This window comes from Aristolochia californica, unplaced genomic scaffold (assembly GCF_029961685.1).
Source record: "Aristolochia californica isolate CCGP_79_NKW_82.1479 unplaced genomic scaffold, dmAriCali1.0.hap1 SCAF_3, whole genome shotgun sequence".
In the NCBI taxonomy this organism is placed as follows: domain Eukaryota; kingdom Viridiplantae; phylum Streptophyta; class Magnoliopsida; order Piperales; family Aristolochiaceae; genus Aristolochia; species Aristolochia californica.
Window position 1 is genome coordinate 25256372 of NW_027181992.1, and position 8159 is coordinate 25264530.

The window sequence follows — 8159 nt, forward strand, 5'->3', positions numbered from 1 at the left end:
GCGAGGGTCATATCCACAGGGAGGATTGAACGTTGTGTATTCTTCAGTCAACTAGCCTAACCAAATATGATGAATTAATTTGAACTAAACACTAATTATATCCTAAATTATCAAGCAATAATTTAATTAACTACTTCCTAAATTATCAAGCAATAATTTAATTAACTACGTGCACAATAGGAAACGTCAACTTTGGATTTTACCGTGATTCGTGCCTCTCTCGAGCGCCACGTAACCACGAATCCGGATTCTCAATCCTTGAGTCTAGCCCCTCTCGGGCGCGTAGAGTTAAAGACAGAAATCGGATTAAAATACCAAAATCCAACCTCAATTATAATCTTACCCTAATTAACTAATTTAATCAAATATCAAGAAAACAAATCTTAAATAAACCTTAATTATCAAATCAGATTCAATTAACATTCAAAACCTAAGTTCAAACCATACAAAAAATCAATTTCAATAATGACGAATTACTCCCCTTCTTCCTCCTCTCGCTCGGGCAGCAACTCGTTCTCACGGGTGCTGCGATTTCCGGAAATTGGTGGCGTCGGGTAGCAATAGTGAGTGGCCGGAGGTAGAGATGACGCCGGCGACGACGGTTAGAAGCCGACGGACGGAGGTAACGTCCGGCGAAGAGCGAAACAGAGCTGACGTTCTCTAACCGGCTCTCTCGAGTCTCGGTTGGAGTCGGAATGGCTCCGGGACTGGTCGGAATATGTAAACGACGCCGGAGGATGGTCAGAAAGAAGAAGTGGCGCCGGAGAAGCCCTCTCGGATCCCCTCCCGGCCTGGCGAGCAAAGAATGGCAGCGTCGAACTCGCCGCGATGGAGACTCTCTCGAGCTCTCCTCGGGTCTGTTCTCGGTTGCCTGATGGTGGTGGACGACGGTGGCGAAAGGTCTTGGCCGGCGAACAGCGGTGGGGAACTCCTCTCGGGTCCTCCCCTGTTTCCGGTCAAAGTCCTCCCTTTTGGTCTCTCCCCTTCTTCTCTTTACGCTCTCCCCCTCTTCACGCCCCTCTTCTTCTTTAAATATGATTTTCTTATTTTAAAACGATTTGCCCTAGAAATTACCTCCATTTCACTAAGGGCATTTTGGTAAATATCTTCTTCTCCACCCAAATTCTCCTGAAATTCCATAATTGAATCTATAAAAAGCATTTCAGGAAGAAATAAGACTAAAAAATAATGAAATATAATTCAGGAGAGAGAAATATGCAATATCGACAGTGATTAATGCCAAATTCAATAAATGCTCATTTCATTTGAAAACCGATAAGTAACTACCCATAATACAATTATAAAGGTTATTCTATTATAATTAACCTAGTTCTCATGTCAAAATATGGCATCTATCACACCCCCAAACCTAAATCTTTGCTAGTCCCTAGCAAAACAACAATCGAACCAAAATTAAGCCTAGGAAAACAAAATGCCACTTTCGTAGGGAGCACGATTGCATTTAGCGTATGCAACAAGCCGTTAAACCCCTACTCTGCAGTAGTGGACGAGTTATGTCTCGTGAGGGTTTGCATGGAATTTACCCACAAAATTCATCTAAATCAATATTATAAAAAGAAAAAAAAAACTGAAGAAAATTTACTCCTCATTAGCATATGACTAACACTTAGAATCGTAAAATATCTGAAATTCATATGAGATCTTGCGAAATATTAAAACCTGTGTAAAAGATAGCCTATTTTCAATCCAAATACACTCATTGTTACTCCACCTGAACCAATGTGACCCATAAGCTATTACTTCAACAGAACAAAGAGGCAGCAAATAACAATAAAATCCTGGTCACATCACAATTAAGAGAAAATAGTAAAGTAAGCCTGTTGTCTTACAATCTCACCAAAGAAATATACCAATTTCAATCTTGACTTGTAACTTCTTTCAAATTACAATTCATCATCAAAGTTAAGGAAACTCATTGCTTCCAGATTTAAAACCATTTTTCGCTATTACTAGCGCACTTTTGCTATTACCAGCGTAATTTTTGTTTTTTTTGTTTTCTTCACTGAATACTTTTGGTATTACCACCATTTTGTATTCGTCTTCACTGCACATGCACTTATTTTTAAGTAACCCACTGTACCGGTGCATGTCCCTGGGTTTGCCCAGGCTGTTTCTGAAGTTATTTGTCTTTTGCAAGCAAGAGCATTTCCATTTGCATTTATACATTACAACAAGGAATTTTACTGAGGTATGAGTTCAAACAGGCATACAAGACTATTCAGACTAACATAGATCAACACTAGATTTACATGTTCTCTTTTGCAACTAAGTTCCAAGTCTAATGCAATAGGAAGCTATCCCACTGAATTCTCATGAATCACAACAAATGATATCGGATTTCTAATAGGCATATTCTACACAAATTTACGAAAATTTTTGAAAAACATTTGAGCAACTTATTTTAACTCTACTAATGTTAACCACATACTAAGAGGAGTAATTTGAAAACCACGAACAAAAATCGAACGAAAATTATTGCTAAGACATAAAAGAGTCGTTCCCCCCCCCCCCCCAAACCTAAACCTGACATTGTCCTCAATGGGGAAAAGTTAAAACACTATAACGACTACAAAAAAATAATAATAAAGACCCCCAGGAATGATACATAGTCTCCCTCGAAGAAGGTTTACTCGTATCAGCCGTACCCGTAGGTAATCATCCGTAGATGAAACCGCTATCCCACATCACACTTTGAAGAAATCTCCGTGTGACTGGCCACTGAAGGCAGCAGGAATCACGCGCTGAACACAAGTCCTTAAGTTACTCACCATAAGGTTTTCATTCAATACTTCAAGATCGAACTGGTCAATCCCAGAACGGTTGTTTGAGTACAGACCTCTCAAACTAGGGACCAAAAGTCTGGTCATCGACTATCGGAACCATTTATGCTCTCAGCCGGTAAGAGAGTATGAATAAACCAAAAAAATAAAATAAAAATAAAAATAAAAATAAAACTGTAATGTACAAAGGGATAGAAACGTGGGGATTGCCCACAATGTGCTAAGTTTATAGTCGTAAGCAAGACTCTGACGCATTCAAGATGAAATGACAGGTTCCTCCAAGAAAATCACCATCACCTCCTCTGGTGTGGGGACATTCTCAAGATACGGTTTGAGCCTCTGACCATTAACTTTGAAGATCGACCCGTCTCCGTGATTGCGGATCTCAATAGCGCCATGAGGAAACACCTATGTAACTTCAAATGGACCGGACCACCTGGATCTTAGCTTCCCTGGAAACAAATGCAATCGTGAGTTATAAAGTAAAACATTCTGCCCAACAGTAAAAGACTTGCGAAAAATAGATTTATCATGTAAAAGCTTTGTTCGCTCCTTATACAGTTTGGCATTCTCATAAGCATCATGACGTATCTCTTCCAACTCATTCAATTGCAACTTTCTCTCCTCACCCGCTTGAGTTAAATCAAAATTTAAAGCCTTAATGGCCCAATAAGCTCTATGCTCAAGCTCAACAGGTAGATGACATGCTTTGCCGAATACTAGGCGAAATGGAGACATCCCAATAGGAGTCTTATAAGCGGTTCGATAGGCCCATAAGGCATCATCCAATCGAGTGGACCAATCTTTCCTATCAAAGCGAATCGTCTTCTCCAAAATCCGTTTGATCTCTCTATTAGAGATTTCCACTTGACCACAAGTTTGCGGGTGGTATGGAGTGGACACCCGATGAGTGATGGAATATTTCTTCAATAAGGCCTCAAATGCTCTGTTACAAAAATGAGATCCCCCATCACTGATGATCGCTCTCGGGGTACCAAATCGATTAAAGATATTTTCTTTTAAAAACTTTACCACCACTTTGTGATCGTTTGTCTTACATGATATAGCTTCAATCCATTTAGAGACATATTCAACAGCAACAAGGATGTATTGATAGCCGAACGAGACAGGAAAAGGACCCATGAAGTCAATACCCCACACATCAAACAATTCAACAATAAGGATGGGGTTAAGAGGCATCATGTTCTTCCTAGACAAACAACCAGTTCGTTGGCATTTATCACACACCTGACAAAACTCATGGGCATCTCTAAATAATGAAGGCCAATAGAAACCACATTGCAAGACTTTAGCCGCGGTCTTTCTAGCACCAAAATGTCCACCACATGCGTGGGAATGACAAAATTCAAGAATGTTGGCAAAGTCTTGCTCATGTACACAACGCCTAATGACTTGGTCAGAACACACCTTGAACAAATAAGGGTCATCCCAAAAAAAATGTTTGACTTGGGAAAAGAATTTCAATCTATCTTGTTTACTCCAATAATCAGGAATCTTATGAGTTACAAGATAGTTGACTATATCAGCAAACCAAGGCAACTGGGATACTTGGAGAAGTTGTTCATCAGGGAAGGAATCGTTTAAAGGAAGGAATCCTTCCTGAGGTACTACACATATCCTAGATAGATGATCAGCAACAACATTCTCACAACCCTTCTTATCTCGAATCTCAAGGTCAAATTCTTGCAATTGCAAGATCCATCTAATCAAGCGAGGTTTAGTGTCCTTGATGGATAATAAATACTTCAAAGCAGAATGATCAGTGAACACTATAACCTTTGACCCTAACAGATATGATCTGAATTTGTTCAAGGCAAACACAACAGCTAGCAACTCCTTCTCAGTGGTAGTATAATTCAATTGAGCATCATGAAGAGTTCGGCTAGCATATTGAATGACACAGGGCATTTTATCTGTCTTTTGCCCCAAAACAGCCCCCAATGCATAGTCAGAGGCATCACACATCAACTCAAAAGGCAAAGACCAAATAGGGGGTTGGACAATGGGTGCAGTGGACAAACATTTCTTCAGTGTCTCAAAAGCATGAATACAGGCATCATCAAAGGCAAAAGCAACATCTTGAGCAAGTAAATTCGTCAAAGGACGAGAAATTTTGCTAAAGTCTTTAATGAAACGCCTATAGAACCCAGCATGGCCAAGGAAAGAACGCACTCCCTTCACAGAAGTAGGTGGTGGCAGATTGGTAATTAGGTCAACCTTGGCTTTGTCCACTTCTACACCCCTCTCAGACACTACATGTCCTAACACAATTCCTTCTTTCACCATGAAGTGGCATTTCTCCCAATTCAAGACTAAATTGGACTTAATGCAACGGGACAATACGAGTGAAAGATTGTACAGACATGTATCAAAACTAGAGCCAAACACAGAAAAGTCATCCATAAAGACCTCTAAAAATTCACCAATCATGTCAGAAAAAATACTCATCATGCACCGTTGGAAAGTGGCGGGTGCATTGCATAAACCAAAAGGCATGCGTCTGTAAGCATAGGTGCCAAACGGACACATGAATGTGGTCTTTTCCTGGTCTTCTGGAGCAATGGGAATTTGATTGTAGCCGGAGTATCCATCTAAGAAGCAATAAAAATTGTGGCCGGCCAATCGCTCTAGTACCTGATCAATGAAAGGTAGTGGGAAGTGATCCTTCCTAGTGACGGAATTAAGTTTTCTATAGTCAATGCAGACACGCCACTTGGTGGTAGTTCTTGTGGGAATCAATTCACCACTCTCATTTTTCATTATTGTTATCCCCCCTTTCTTAGGGACAACTTGAATTGGACTCACCCAGGTGCTATCGGAAATAGGGTAAATGATTCCTGTCACAAGTAACCTAATGACTTCTTCTCTCACAACCTCCAGCATATGGGGATTTAACCTACGTTGCATCTCACGTGAGGCTTTAGTCCCCTCCTCCAAATGAATACTATGCATGCATATGGAGGGGCTAATCCCTTTTAAGGCATCAAGAGTCCACCTCAATGCCTCTCTGTGTGCTTGTAAAACTTCAGTCAATTGTTCCTCCTGCTCAATACTCAAATCAGAGGAAATAATGACTGGTAATGAGTTCATGGGTCCCAAGAACGCATACTTCAACGTGGGAGGAAGTGGCTTAAGATCTAGCTTGGAAGTTTCGAGAGGTTTGTCTAAGTCAAGAGGAAGATCCTGTGGATGATTAGTTGTGATAACCTCATAAGCTTCCTCCAACAGAGGTACAGAATTGAGTAAAGAATTAACCTCTCGGAAATATGTTTCCTCATCAAAATAGTCCATGTCTAAAGATGTTATGCAAGACTCAAAAGATTCAAGAGTGGATTCGTTATCAAGCATAACAGTTTCTATATTAAATGCAGGACTCAGATCATCAGACTCAAGTGGGTGGTGCCCGGCATTAAATACATTCAATGAGACCTTAAAATTTCCAAAAGACAACTCCAACTCACCACTTTTACAATGAATGATAGCATTAGATGTGGCTAAGAAGGGACGTCCTAGGATGACAGGAATTTGGTTGGTCACATTGAATACTGGTTCTATATCAAGAACAATGAAATCAACCGGGAACAAAAATTTGTCCACTTTTATCAAAACATCTTCAACTATTCCTCGTGGTATCTTGACAGAACGGTCAGCTAGTTGAAGTGTGATGGGGGTAGGCTTCAATTCCCCCAAACCTAATTGCTGGTACACAAAGAAAGGAAGCAAATTCACACTTGCTCCTAAGTCAAGAAGAGCTCTCTGGATGGTATGTTCACCAATGACACATGAAATTGTGGGACATCCAGGATCTTTAACTTTAGGAGGAGTGTTGTGCTTCAGAATTGAGCTTACATTCTCAGTAAGAAAGACCTTTTTGTTAACATGTTGTTTTCTCTTCTGTGTACAAAGGTCTTTCAAAAATCGGGCATAGGCAGGGACTTGCCTAATAGCATCAAGAAGTGGAATGTTAATGTGAACCTTACTAAACAGTTCCAACGTTTCATGCATGCTATCTCCTTTCCTAGGTGGGCCCGATAACCTCTGCGGATAAGGAGCTAGTGGGACTTGGTTAGGGATCTGCTTGGTTGTTGGTGGAGAACTTGGAGGTTCGTCACTCAATGATGTGTCCCCATTGTCATCCTTTGACTCCTTAGACTTAGTGGTCCCTACCCCATTGTTCAACTCACGACCACTCCTAAGGGTGGTTATGGCTTTTGCTTGCTCATGGTGGGGTTTGGAACTCAACTCACTCTCATGTGTGATTTTGGGGTTAGGAATGGTTTGACTCAGGAGTCTATTTTGTGCTTGTTCACTCATGTGGCTGGCCAACTGACTCACTTGCATTTCAAGTTTGGCAATGGAGGACTGTGTATTCTGCATGAATAATTGAAGTGTATCCTCAAGTGAAGGTTTTTGTGGAATCAATGGTTGTTGGGTGAAGTGTGGGCGCGGAGCTTGGGGTTGAGTAAACCCTGGAGGACCCCCAACCTGTGGGCCCTTGGACCATGAGAAATTTGGGTGCCTAGCCCAACCCGGATTATATGTTTCTGAAAAAGGATCGTTCCGGTTTGGTCTATGAAAATTCTGGACTGCATTCAAGTCCTCAATGAGCTCTGGGTAGGATGAACTAGATGGACACATTTGTGTGGGATGAGATGAACCAGAGCATATGGCACAGACAGTAGATGGGTTAGGAGCAGGTGAACTCTTGGACACCATAAGGGCATCAATTTTTCTAGTCAACCCCTCAATCTTGGCCATGAGCATAGGTGTTTCACTAACCTCGTAGAGACCCCCTCTTTTGGTTTCGTGGGATCTCCTATCAACATTAAATGACGAACCCCATTGCTGAGATTGATCACTCAACGTTTCAAAGAAGTCCCACGCCTCACTAGCACTCTTACCCATCAAACTCCCACCACTCGTTGCGTCTACCATGGATCTAACCTGGGGTGTAAGACCTTGATAAAAGTATTGCACTAAATGCCATTTCTCAAACCCATGATGCGGACACCTACGAATCAAATCCTTCCATTTCTCCCAAGCCTCATAAAAGGGTTCACCCTCCTGCTGCATAAAGTTGGAGATTTCTCTCCTGAGGGCTGTAGTTCTCTGAATGGGAAAGTACTTGGACAAAAATTTTTTGACTAACGTGTCCCATGAAGTAATGCTGCCCACCTCCAAGGAATTAAGCCAAGACTTGGCCTTATCCTTAAGTGAAAATGGAAAAAGTCTTAACCGGATAGAGTCATCTGAGAAATTCTGGAATTTAAAAGTTGCACAAATATCTAAGAATTCCTTGATGTGGTAATATGGGTCCTCCTTATCCAACCCATAGAA

At 41.1% G+C, this 8159-nt stretch overlaps 1 non-coding gene across 1 annotated transcript; it reads left to right on the top strand.

The window, feature by feature from the left end:
- Nucleotides 1-7815: 7815 nt before the first annotated feature.
- Nucleotides 7816-7922, top strand: LOC137960693 (small nucleolar RNA R71). Its single transcript, XR_011114243.1, has one exon. It is a non-coding gene; the product is annotated as a small nucleolar RNA R71 (small nucleolar RNA).
- The last annotated feature ends 237 nt before the right edge of the window (nucleotides 7923-8159 follow it).